The 13,906-nt window shown below is 45.9% G+C and overlaps 1 protein-coding gene across 1 annotated transcript in view; it reads left to right on the forward strand.

The window, feature by feature from the left end:
• LOC309702163 (uncharacterized protein) overlaps positions 1-13,906 on the forward strand; it is an 854,297-nt gene that overhangs the window by 43,135 nt on the left and 797,256 nt on the right. The window lies entirely within an intron of this gene.

Genomic DNA, 13,906 nt, shown 5'->3' on the forward strand with positions numbered 1-13,906 from the left:
CCAGCAATGCAGCATCATTGTTGTTCAGCTTCAGAGGTTTGCAGGAATGAACTGATGACCAGAAACAGCTGCAAAGTCCAAGAAAATACCAGCTGGAGTTCAGCTGCATTTGAAGAAGTCAAAGAAAAGTAAGGATGGCAAAGGGCGACGTTTTCTTCCAAAGAGCTGCAAACATGGTCGACGCCTCATTAGAAGAATCATCTGGACATTTGTGAGGAACTCTAACCAAGAAAGCAACGTCACACAGATCCAACAGACAGTTTCCATGACTGCAAGTGTTGAGTGGAAAAATGCTACATTGCATTATTGCATCCTCTCACCACAGGAGGCGCTGTTGGCACCACTGATTGCTGATCAGCTGTTCTCTGATGATCTGATTGATACTGTGAATAACGGGACTCACTGAACTCTGTGACACAGTGAAGATTACAGAGTTTAACTTCACCCTTTAAGACTGACCACAGAACCAAGTCCGCCAGAGCTTTTGTTATATTTTTACATGCTGTGGAGCCATTTGTGGGAGCATTTCAAGTTGCTATACATCAATACAACTGTTATAGCCCTAATTTTAATAATATGTATGCATTAAGTCCATAGTAACTACATAAACTGCAAAAAAAACCTCTGCTCATCCATCTCTGTGTGTATCAGGATACATTTGGTTCATAATACACAGAAAAATCAGAGTTATTACCTGTAATAAATGTGAAAGATTCCTGCAGTGATAACCAGGCAGGACTGAAACACATCCAAGCTGTCACCACGGTAACAGCACCGCCCATCCACAGGTGAGGGGAGGAGCAAAAAGAGGGACTTTGACCATTTTATACTAAAAACACTCAACTAATGTTTCTAATATGAAACAAATAAGCCCACATTAATGTGAGCGTTTATTAAATAATAATAATGATGATTTCCTCCTGATCTCATTTCCACAGCAGAGAAAACTGTGGTGTATATTGAGGTGGAGGGTGTGGTCTGTGGCTCAGGTGTAGAGTGAGGGTGGGGTGCACCACAGCAGCATGCTGGGACTGCTGAGGGTGGAGGAGGGAGTGATGATGACATCAGAGCTGCAGCACAGAGACCAGTGAACACACAGTCTGTTCATCTTTGCATAGATACAATATACAGCACAATATTGAATGACAGACACGCTGTGGGAGCTTCCACAGATACACTGACGTCAGCATCCAGAGTCCTCCTGCTGCTCCCCCCTCAGAGCCCCGTGATCAGCACCAACACATTCAGTTAGATGACAGAGTCCAGCTGCAGCTAGAATCAGCTCCCCTCTGTGAACAACAGCACAGCGTCAGTGTTTCACACTCAGTGAAAGGAGGAAACAGCAGAAGAACACCATGTGTGCTACGTTTCCCAGGACACACTACAAACTGCACAAATACAGAGCAGCACGTGGAAGGACCTGGAGCTGCATTTACAGAGCTGCAGACAGCGTGATGTCCTGTATGGACAGGTGGAAGGAACCAAGTCCTCAGCTGGAACACTCGTGTTTGTCCACAGACAGGAAACACAGCAGGAAACTTCCTCACAGAAGTGCAGCTCATGGATAACACACTTCCTGTCAGTCAGAATGAGGCTGCAGCCAAACACAGAAAGGTGTTTTTGTCCAGATGAGCCCAGAGAAGAAACACGAGTGTTCACAGACATCAGAAGCTCAGAGAGGTGAAACATGAGGTTGGAGTCCTCGTCAGCATCCAGAAGAGCTGCTGTGAAACCCTGAGTACTCATGACAGACTCTGATGGCACAAACACATCATGATTCAAACAGAAAGACAAACATGGAGCTCCTGATCCTCCTGCATGAGAACAAGCTGACATGAGCGCTGTGTCTGAGAGTGTCTCCCTGTCACAGTGACAATAACACAGCTGCTGCTCACAGTCATTAAACTGACCTGAGGTCAGCTGTGCTCCTTACATATGAACCATGTGACCTCACATCAGTGCTGTGGATGACTGTAGTCATAGAAGAGTAGAGCTGTAGCAGGTGGTGTGAGGAGGAGGTGGTGTATTCTAGTTAACGCAGTACTGAAACACTCCAGCAGAGGGCGCTGTTAAGTCCTTATTGTAACACAGTTACTGTGTGCAGTTAGACTTCATACATAATCTGCACTTATTTCCATCAGACATGCTGTCAGTAAATGATTGGTTTCTATTGATTCTACTTCCTGTTGACTCGTTTGATGACAGTGAAACAATCACAGCTGATTGTGTGATGATGTAAACTGTCACTGTTACATTCAGTGTGTGTGACATAATGTTAGTGCAGGCTGATAACAGCCTGGTTCTGTTAGAAACACATGAACGTGTCCATAGATCAGTGTGTGTTTAACATGAGAGCTTCAGCCCTGCTGATGTGTTAAATAAAGACATGCAGGAAAACTGATGAGACTCTGAAATAACTCTTTATATTTATAATGTAACTCTGCATCAAAAGAACAACAAAGGATCCCAGACAGGTTTCTGTGAACAAAGACCATTCTGATGTTTCTGTGTTTCTAACACTTTGACATTATTAGTAAACAGACTGCAGTGAGCAGCATTTATAAAGAGCTTCTATATAAAGATATGACAGCTGTTTGACAAGTTTATCACTCTGTGTTTGGACCTGATCAGTCCAGCTGTTTACTTGAAACATGTTCATTTACCTGTTCTGTTATATTCATGTTCTTGTCTCTGTTGAAAACACATTTTAATGTCCCTCAGATTTTTCTCCCAGATGAATAAATATAAAAATGACACAAACTGACTGCAGCTACTTTTTGTCCTTTCTGTCAAAAACCTTCATGTGACTCATGAGAGACACGTTTCAGCTGTTTGTGACAGATCAGAGGCCAACAAGTCATTTATAACACTTTCCATCATTGTTTAAAGTTCTCAGTGTTTCTGTGTTGCTGCGTATAGGATCTCCCAGCATCATCACTGTGCTGTCCAATCATTGTGTGCGAGGTTACCCTTATAGTGCGATGTGTGTTTGCACAAAGAGAAGCATGTGTGTCAAATATAAATAAGCACAGAACAGAAACAGCTGCTCGTTTCTTCTGTTTAGAGTCAAGTTAGTGTTTTGTGTCTTTGTTTGAGGCCTGATGTCGAGCAGAGGTGTGTGTAACTGCACTGCTCTGTTATATGTGTGAAGTGTGTGCTTCTCTTCAGCATCATCTTTGTCACTGCTGATTCCTTTGTGTCATCATGTGTTGAGAAGAGAGAACAGTTATAACGGAGGAGCAAAAGGAAGCCCTGAAATCTGCATCAACAAGGAAGTGTTGGCTCACCAGTGATCCCAGCAGAGCCACTGGTTTGGCTCCAGTTGTTCTAGATTCAATGATGTTGTTGCTACAGATACATGTCAGCATCTTTATTGAATTTAATATGAAGCAGAAATGGTGTCATTAGGAGAAGAAGAGGAGAACAAGTCCGGCGAGGAGGCAGCAGCTCTTAAAGATGAAACAGCAGCTCAGCCCTGAGCTCAGAGAGCTGCACATGAAAAAGCTCCTCAAGCAGATCCTGTCAGAGGTTTGTCATCAACAGGAGGAACTGTTCACATCATAGGATGAAGATGCTGTCAGCTGGATGAAGAAGGTTATTTAATGCAAACGTTCACACTGAAGTCAAATTGTTGTCGTGTTGAACAGATTCATGTACTGATCGTCTCCAGAATGTTAGAAGAGCTTCAATGAATCATTAGAAACAACTTACAGCTGCACAGCTGTGTCAAACACATCTGTGTGTCATTGTGGGATTGTTGTGTTTCTACATGTCACACGTCTAAAACATGCACACAATCTGAACACAAACAGGGACTCATGTGTTCCCACAGCCAGATGCTGAGAGCCATTTCCTTGTAGTCCTGTGTCTACATACATGAACCATTAGATGTTATTGGAATGATTGTCAGCTCTGATAGTTTCATGTGTGTTTAGCTGGACGCTGTTTGATCCTCGACATGTTTAAAGGTGTCCAGTCCTGAGACACTGGGGCTGGAAACAGCTGTGATGTCATTGGACTGTCACACAGACAGAAGTGCATGAAGTGAGCAGCCGAGGAGCCGCTGATGTTTTGGATTCAACAGCATTTGAAAGGTCGACACAGACACATTTGCACACAGAAAGCTGAATCTGTCATATGCCACAGTGAACTCACTGTTCAGTGTTTTTCAGGAAGCTTCTTAACTGCCTCTGCTGCCAAACAAGCAGCTGATGTCCTTGAGAAGAAGCTGAAGAAGTCTTCAACAACAAATACAGGAAGTGGACTTTCAAATACTAGATTCACTTTAGACTCACAGAGAAATGACTCAACCAGCTGTGTTTGACTCCTTTGACTCTATGAAAGGTCAGTGTGTGTCTGCACACAGACTGTTGTGTTGGACTGTTATTCAGTTGTCTGCTGAATGTTTTCAAATGTCTGCATCTCAGCTGTGATGAGGCTGGGAGTCATGGGAGGCCACCGTAGCAGCCTCTTCAACATCATGACATCATCATAAATGCTGCTGGACTGTCTGATGGGCTGACGGTGAAAAAGCCGTCGGGAAGGAAACAGAAGACATTTCAGAGGCTGCAGCAGATTTCTTTGATTCGGGGCCTTTTTCAGCTTTATTGGACAGAGCAGTGAAGATAAGTGACAGCAAAGCAGAGAGAAAGGGGGCGTGGCCCGGGTCAAAGCCAGGCCAGCTGCTCTCCACCTCGTGGTCACCTGCTCATCCTAGTGAGCTCCACCAGCAGCCCTTTCACACACTTTACACTGTCAAACACTGTGTGTGGACCTCAGCTAACAACAGGCTACATTTAAGTCTGGACTACATGCTTTTATATTGTTTTTATTCCATCAGCAGCTCAACATCATGAGCAGCTTTGACATAAAGACATCAAACTCAAGCTGACTTTAAACTACTTTTAATACAGGGGCTCAAAAACAACAACATCTTTATTATATATCAGGACACAAAGTCATTTCATCTCAAAGGGAAACAGCTTTATTTGGAATAACCAGCACTATCAACTGGTTTGGGATCTCCACCAGTTTCATGTCTTTGCAGCTTCTCCAACAAAGTTCCTGTAAAATCAGCATGTTTGTCTTTATTGGTTTGATAGTGATTGATTATTCAGTCCCAATCTGCTGTCATCTAAAGAACAAAATGATGTTTCTATGAGTCACAAAGCTCCAGATGTTGTCGGCTTCACAAAGAAAACAAAGAACTTAAACACAAAGTGTTTGGAGCCAAAATGTTCCCAAGCTGCTCTTTTTGAAATGGCAGAGGTACAGTGGTGTCTAACAGCACACTGTGGAAGGCAAACATGTTATTGTTGGATGAAACTTCATGAATCCTTTGTAGATTTGAGCTGTTGGAGCCTTTCTTTTCTCTTCAGGTGTACAGATGCTGAGGAGGCAGGTGAAGCAGGTGGAGCTGTTGTGATGCTGGCAGAGGGTGTGTCTTAGTAACTCTGTGAGGCAGAACTGGATCCAACATTGTGGATGTGTTGATGTTGGAGCCATTAAGAGTCTCTGGCCACACTGTAGGATTTCCCTTTGATCCACTGTGGGGGCATTTTGGAGTCTGTCAGTGAAACTCTTCATGTTTGTGTTTGACTCCAGTTTATAGAAACAGAGAAATGTGTCATGCTTTTGTTCGGCCTCCACAAATACACACATTTGTTCATTGGTTGGACTTTTTGGAAGGAGACACATTGAAAACCATGTTAATAAGATCTTGTTGTTTCCTGTGGATCCGACACAGAGAGTGGACTTCAGACAGAAAGCGTGGAAGAGATTTTAGAGGCCGTGTGGCAACAGGAAGTTTCTGTGTGTTTGCTGATCTTACATGTGGAAAACAACACGTGATGTTTGTGAAGTCCTACAATGATCATTGTTCTCACAGCATTTTGAGTGGGAACAGTTCAAACTGGGAGTAGTGGGAGTTATTTACTGATTGAAACAAGCTGAATGTTTCTGTGACGATGAAGATCAGCAGCTCAGCTGATCAATGAACTGACATCTATCAGTCGTTTCATGAGATGAAGTCATCAGCAGACATTTGTTCTGACTGTGTGATGAATGTCAGAACGTCAGGGCTCTGCTTTAGTCACTGCTTGATGATCATTGGCTCATTGTTGAATCCAGGGCCCAGTCTGACCTCTGACCTTTGCTGCAGGTCTTCTGTGTTATCTCCACTTTCATGTCTGATCTTCTGCTGTATCGTCCAAAATAAACATCTGGATCATTTCCAACACTTCAGCAGATCTTTAGTTTGGGCAGTGCAGCACAGAATAACACATATTGTACTATACTGCCCACTTCCTGATCTTATTGGATCTGTGTGTGAGGTTGGTGAAGGAAACACATGTTTACTGAGTGAGTCGCTGCCATTAGGAACTAGTTTTTATATCACAGCCTGGAAATCACACAGGACCATTTCTGCAAGTGAAAAGTCGTCATTGGAGGAAAATGATTGTGTAGTTTGTGCGACTGAAGACTTGTCCCAACTACATGTGCTGCTGACCTTTGACCTTTCCTTTAGGTGCACAGAGGAGTCTGTGGAAACATCCAGAGCTGAGGCAGTGCTACAGATGCTTCAAATAAAGTGGTGTATTATCCATGTTTTCTATGGATCACATCCAGTATCCTGATCTAACGAGCCCCCTTTGTGTGGATTTTAGAGCCTCTGACTTTTGCTGCGTCTCATTTCAAGCACAAGAGCAAGAAGTGGATGAAGAAATGGGGCGAGTGGGGTCAGTGTGGTGCACGTCAGCTGTGCTCACACATGCTTTCACAAAGAACATGTGTGTTCATCGGCAGCATTAAGGCGCACTTTAGTCTTCATAATAATAAAGTATTCTGACTTTATTCTTCTGAATCCTCACAGTCATGTTGCAGCTCTGCTCTGCTTTAAGAAAATGTTCTACCAGGATGTTACTTTCCTAAACGTGTTCTCCAAATGTTCCAAAGACTTTGTTCTTGTCAGAGGTAGTGTCGTGGATGAGAGAAGGAGGACCCAAACGCTGGACTCACAGGCAGGTAGGTGAAGGTGGATGTTTATTGCCGAAGGAGTGAGCAAACAGTACAGAGGGAGGAAATGGCTGGCTGACTGAATGAATGAATGAATGACCAAAGGACTGACTGACTGAACATACAGACGACATAGACATCAGACGTACATCATCAATGACCCGACACTGAATGGGTAGAACAGAGGGCTTAAATACACAGACTGGTGATAATGATGATAATGAGAGAACGGTGAGTACACAGCTGAACATAATGAACTAATGATAATGGGAAGAGGACTGAACATAATGCACACAGACCAAGGCTAACACAATAAAACAGGAAGTGGAACAGGCAGTAGATAAACAGTGAACGTGAACTGAAAATACTGGGTCACCGACCCAGGAACCCTGACAGTACCCCCCCCTTCAAAGGCCGGCACCCGATGGCCAAAAGAAAAAGAACCAGAACAGGGCGGGCGGAGGGGGCCCAGGACGGAGGGACGGAGTCCACACAGAGACAGTTCAGGTGGGTGGCCACGTGGCCCGAGGCCGAGACGAGACAGGTCAGGTGGGCGGCCACGTGGAAGGCAGCAGCGACCACTGAGCCGGTCCGGTAGGTGGCTGCGGCGGTCAAGACGAGACTGTTCCGGTGGACCGACCGTGCGGAAGGCAACGGCGGCGGCGAAGGAGACGACGGAGCAGTTCAGGGGGCCGACCGCGTGGAAGGCAGCGGCGGCTCTCCAGTGTTAGGCGTGCTGGCCACGGCCCGGTGGGCACAGGACCAGACGAGGCCGGACCAGGCGAAGCACAGGCTGGAGCTGCAGCAGGTGAAACAAAAGCCAAAGTCGAGGCTGGGCCAGACGAGGACGAAGACTCTGAGGCTGGGCCAGACGAGGACGGAGGCTCTGAGGCTGGGCCAGACGAGGACGGAGGCTCTGAGGCTGGGCCAGACGAGGACGGAGGCTCTGAGGCTGGAGCCGGACCAGGCGGAGCAGAAGCAGAGGCCGACGCCAGACCAGGCGACGTTGAAGGCGATGCAGAGGCCGGGCCGGGCGTGGGTGCAGCTGAGGCAGAGGCCGGGCGTGGGTGCAGCTGAGGCAGAGGCCGGGCCGGGCGTGGGTGCAGCTGAGGCAGAGGCCTGACCAGGCGTGGGTGCAGCTGAGGCAGAGGCCTGACCAGGCGAAGTTGAAGCCTCTGGCTGGAGACAGGCCGGGCCAGCGGGTGCGGAAACCCCTGGCTGAGAAGCAGGAGAGCTCACAGCTGGCTCTGGGTGCTGTGGCTGCAGGTCCGGGAACCGAACAGGATGGTGGACAGGCGACTGGGAAACAGGAGGCGACTGGACTGACTGGACAGGGGACTGAGCTACAGGAGGTGACTGGGGGACAGGAGCAGACTGGACTGACTGGACAGGGGACTGAGCTACAGGAGGTGACTGGAGGACAGGAGGGGACTGAGCTACAGGAGGTGACTGGACTAGAGGTGAGTGAACTGACTGGAGGGCAGCAGGAGACTGGACAGCAGGTGAGTGAACTGACTGAAGGGAAAGCTGAACAGCAGGTGAGGGAACTGACTGGAGGGAAAGCTGAACAGCAGGTGAGGGAACTGACTGGAGTGGAGATGCTAAGGGAGGAACAGAGGCAGGCGTGGCTGACGACGGAGCTGAGGTTGGTGTGGCTGATGGCTGAGCTACAGACTGGGCTAGACAGGGAGATAAAGCTACAGCCTGGGCTAGTAAAGCTGGTGCCTGAGCAGGGGACACTTCAGCCAGCCTAACCAGGGATAAAGCTAGTGCGTGAAAGGCTGGATCAGGTGGTGGATGAAGTGGTGGACTGATTGGCTCTTCCGTGCTTCCAGAGCGTGAGGGCACTGGCTGGAGAGCCTCAGCTGAGTCTCTAGGGGGGTCAGGCCGGATCCTGGCCGCCCTCAGCCTAGGTGCTGGGACAGGCACGGGAGGTGGCTGGACACTAGTGATGTGACGTTCTGTATCGGGGCTTCGAAGCGTGTGTCGAGTAATGGAGGGGGCGTTTCCGCGAAGCGCGTATCGAGGCTTGCTTCATTTATGGGAGGAGCTGAAAATGATGACGTCCGAAGCCTCGCTGCCCGGCTGTACCACGTGACTGGTTCATGAAGCGGTTCGAACTTTGCCGCAAATAATCATTTTCCACACTGCCAGTATAAATATAGACAGTACACTGCATCACTACACTATAGGTGTTTTACACACTCCTTTTGTTGTTGACATTTACAGGCTGTGTGCAAAAAGGCCACACTCTTCAAATTCATGCCAACTAATATTTTTACGTCCAGTAGGTGTCCTGCTAGAGCAAATGAAGCTTCAAGAAGCTTCGCGTTGGGGTGAACCAATTGGATGAAAAGCATCAGTGCTTCATGAGGCTTCATCTGCCCATCACTACTGGACACCAGTCACCCCCACCCGAGGAACAGAGGTGGGTGTGGAGGTATACGGGGTCACAGCTGCCCTCGTCCTGGGTGCGGGCACAGGTGTGGGTGTCGGCTGACTGACAGGAGTGGAAATGATGACTGGGCGAGTGATACTGACAGGTCTATCTGGATTTATTCTGGTCCTTCTGCCACCACTATTTACAGTCTTTGACTGAACAGTCTTTGGGGGAGCAGAGCAGAAAAAATCTTCCCAGTCCACTTCATCCTCTAGGAGGGAAACATCCCATGAATCAGAAAAGAGTCTATTGTGTGTTTTAAGTGAATAATCAGATGGTGAGTGCGAAAAACAGTCACTGGAGCTCACCATCGGGAGTTGCTGGAAATAGTCCTTGTTATGGCGACGTGTGCGCCGCTTTCTCCGGGAAGAGGCAGTGGGCGGGGTACACAGCCGAGCCTCTGGCACGGGAGCCTCCATTGAGCCGAGGTGGGAGGCGGAGCCACCGTGCCATGGCGAGGTTGAAGGTCCGGTGAGTAAAATGGCTGGTGGGCGAGCGAGGAGCGGAGCAGCGGAAGAGCGAGCGGCCGAAGCCTGGCCTGTGACGCCCACTCTCCGCGGCGAATGCTCCGATGCAGGTGAGGCAGCAGGTGGAGGACCGCGGCGTCTCCGAGGCCCGCCCAGAGCCAGGCGAGTCCCCTCAAAGACGTGCTCCCTCTCTGAGAAGAGCCGCTGTTTCCACCTGAGCTTCTCCGCCCAAATGGAGAGCGCTACGTCCTGCCGCTCGAAAAGGTCCGAGTCCGCTGGGTCCACAACGCGTGGTCGGGTCATTGTGTCAGAGGTAGTGTCGTGGATGAGAGAAGGAGGACCCAAACGCTGGACTCACAGGCAGGTAGGTGAAGGTGGATGTTTATTGCCGAAGGAGCGAGCAAACAGTACAGAGGGAGGAAATGGCTGGCTGACTGACTGAATGACTGACTGACTGACTGACTGACTGACTGACTGACTGACTGACTGACTGACTGACTGAACATACAGACGACATAGACATCAGGCGTACATCATCAATGACCCGACACTGAATGGGTAGAACAGAGGGCTTAAATACACAGACTGGTGATAATGATGATAATGAGAGACCGGTGAGTACACAGCTGAACATAATGAACTAATGATAATGGGAAGAGGACTGAACATAATGCACACAGACCAAGGCTAACACAATAAAACAGGAAGTGGAAAAGGCAGTAGATAAACAGTGAACGTGAACTGAAAATACTGGGTCACCGACCCAGGAACCCTGACAGTTCTAAGTAGTTCTACATGATGAAACATCCACACTAAGTTTAAGAAGGACACACAAACACCATCTGTCCTTTCATCATGTGTACAAACGTGTTCAGATGTCAAATGTACCGTGAATGGATGCAAATGTGGATCGTTCCAATAAAATGAGACAGTTTTGTAAGTGGATCACAGTTTGAAGTTCATTGAAACCTATAAGAACATGTTATTCAAACCAATTTTATCCAACAGGAAGAAGCATCAGGGGAACAGGAAACATTCAAACATGTTTACTGTAAGAACTGCACAAAGGAAGGAAACACAATCCTACACACGAGCACTTTAAAATGGACATTTAGCTTTTCAAACATCAGGGAGCTGCAATAACAACACTGAGCCCATTCTGATCAGACTGAAAGATTTATAGAGATTTATCCATGTGCTGGAAAATGATTTGATATCAACATAGATGCAGATTAGCAGGAGCATTTTCTTCATATTGATTTAGAGTTCAGTACCAGGAATATGTAGAATTAACATCTGTGTGCATGATGAGTGATGAAAATTCAAAGTCAGGCTTTCAGAGGATGTCAGAATTGGTGTCTCTATCTGTGACTGTCCCAGAGGAACTTACCTGGGGGATTATTACAGATCTGTCTATATAGAAAGACTTGCATTGATTCACAGTGTACAATTCTTTCTAATCTATTAACATCTTCCTCCAAATCCTGTTTCTGCTGTTTAATGACATATGTCTGAATACAGACAGTGGAAAAATGTCAGTCCTAGTCTTACTGGATCTCAGTGCAGCATTTGATACAGTTGACCACAACATATTACTCAAACGACTGGAGAACTGGACAGGTCTTTCAGGAACTGTACTAAACTGGTTCAAAACATACTTAGAAAACAGGAAATACTTTGTATCAATAGGTAACTTCACATCTGAGCAGACAAGTATCACATGTGGAGTTCCCCAAGGTTCCATCTTGGGACCCTTTCTGTTTAACATTTACATGCTCCCACTGGCACAGATTATAAAGAACAACAAAATAAACTGTCATAGCTATGCAGATGACACACAAATATATATCACAATGTCACCAGGAGACCAAGGCCCCGTACAATTTTCTCCAGCTAAACAAAACAAAACTGAGGTAATAGTCTTTGGCGCCAAAGAAAAACGATTACAGGTCACCAGAGAACTTCAATCTATACATCTAAAAACCACAAACCAGGCGAGACATGTGGGTGTAGTGATGGATGCAGACCTAAACTTAGAAAAACACATTAAGACAATAACAAAATCAGCTTACTATCGCCTCAAGAATATATCAAGGATAAAAGATCTGATGTCTCAACAGGACCTGGAAAAACTAGTCCATGCATTCATCTTTAGTAGGCTTGATTACTGTAACAGCATCTTTACAGGTCTACCTAAAAAATCAGTCAGACAACTACAGCTCATTCAGAACTCTGCTGCTCGAGTCCTCACTAAGACCAAAAAAGTGGACCACATCAGTCCAGCTCTGAGGTCTTTACACTGGCTGCCTATCCGTCAGAGGATAGACTTTAAAGTTCTGATGCTGGCCTATAAAGCTCTGAATGGTTTAGGACCAAAATACATCAGTGACCTCCTGACCCAGTATGAACCTTCCAGATCACTCAGGTCATCTGGATCCGGTCTTTTATCAGTTCCCAGAGTCAGAACCAGACACGGAGAAGCTGCATTCAGCTTTTATGCTCCTTATATCTGGAACAAACTCCCAGAAAGCCTCAGATCAGCTGAAACACTCAGTTTATTTAAATCCAGGTTGAAGACTCACCTGTTCTCAGCTGCATTTGAATAAAGCACCAAATCCACACTTTTAAGCTTAAATTTCAAAACTTACATTTAACTACTGATTTTATCTACTGTTCTGATCTGTTTTGATTTTATATACTGTTTTGTTTGTTTGTTTGTTAATTAGTTAGTTTGTTTGCTTGTTTTAATCAATTTTAAATCATGCTTTTTATTTGTTCTTGTTTCTAATGTCTCTGTAAAGCACTTTGAATCACCTTGTTGTTGAATTGTGCTATACAAATAAACTTGCCTTGCCTTGCCATCAGAAGGGCTCAAACCTCCTGCTGTTTCTACTGGACCATAAATTCTACTTTATGATCATCTTCAAAAATAAAAACGTGAGTTTATTTGTGAACTCTGTGAAATGTGTCTGATGTTTAGTTTGAACCAATCCTGTGTCAGCTGCAGCCACATCATTGCCACACATACAAATGGGTGCGTTCCTGTTTAGACCTGCTGGCTGTCAATGGGCTTCATTCCATTTCAGACTGCCGGTGGTCGGCTGTGATCTAAACTCAACATGGCTCCTGTGTTAGAAGAGCCTCTGATTTTAAACTTTGCACATTTAATAGTTTCTTTCCAACACTGTGGAGCTACCAGCCCAGTATATGTAGCCACAGTAGATGGAGTTATCAAGCTGACTGACAAACATCAGGACTCATGTGATCCCTACATGTGGACCTTTCACAGATGGATCCAAGTGCAGATTCAACTCTGCATTACATTTGACTTCAGCTGTTACACGCTTTCTAGCTGTGTCACTTCCTGCTTTTTGGATCAGATAGTTTATTCATGTCCACAAATGTTTGGCTGCATGTTTGTATCATCTATATTTCCAGTCTTCATACAGCCGATATTTCATGTGAACTCCAACCTGCCAGCTGCCATCATGTTTTCAGGGTTCATTCAGTGTTGAAATGTAGGACAAACAGCAGCACATGTTCTCTAAATGTTTGCAGTCATTTTAAATGAAGCTGATTCTACATGAGACATTTTCCATATTTACTGTCTTTGAACAGAGAATAATAAAGCCATCAAACATATACAGGCTGTGCAAATACAAACTTCTGTGGTGCATTTGATGACCTGCAGAGGAGAACAAGTCGGGCTTTTCAGCCCTAACACAACCTCTTTGTTCTCAATACTACAAAACCTTCAAAGGCTGATATGCAAGTTTGCATGAATCACCAACACAGTTGTATTTGTTTCTAGTATAGTTATAAATAAGCTGATCAGATATCTGCTGACTGATTAGATCCTGTATCTATTACAGATGAACTGGATATCACAGCGCATGTTGTTAATCCGTCATATCAAACTAAACCGTGTTGCTGGTGTAAATATCCTCCAATAAAGTCAGATGAGGGCTGCTGTTGCCAGGTAACG

This window comes from Aulonocara stuartgranti (assembly GCF_965226115.1).
Source record: "Aulonocara stuartgranti genome assembly, chromosome: 3".
Classification (NCBI taxonomy): Eukaryota; Metazoa; Chordata; class Actinopteri; order Cichliformes; family Cichlidae; genus Aulonocara; species Aulonocara stuartgranti.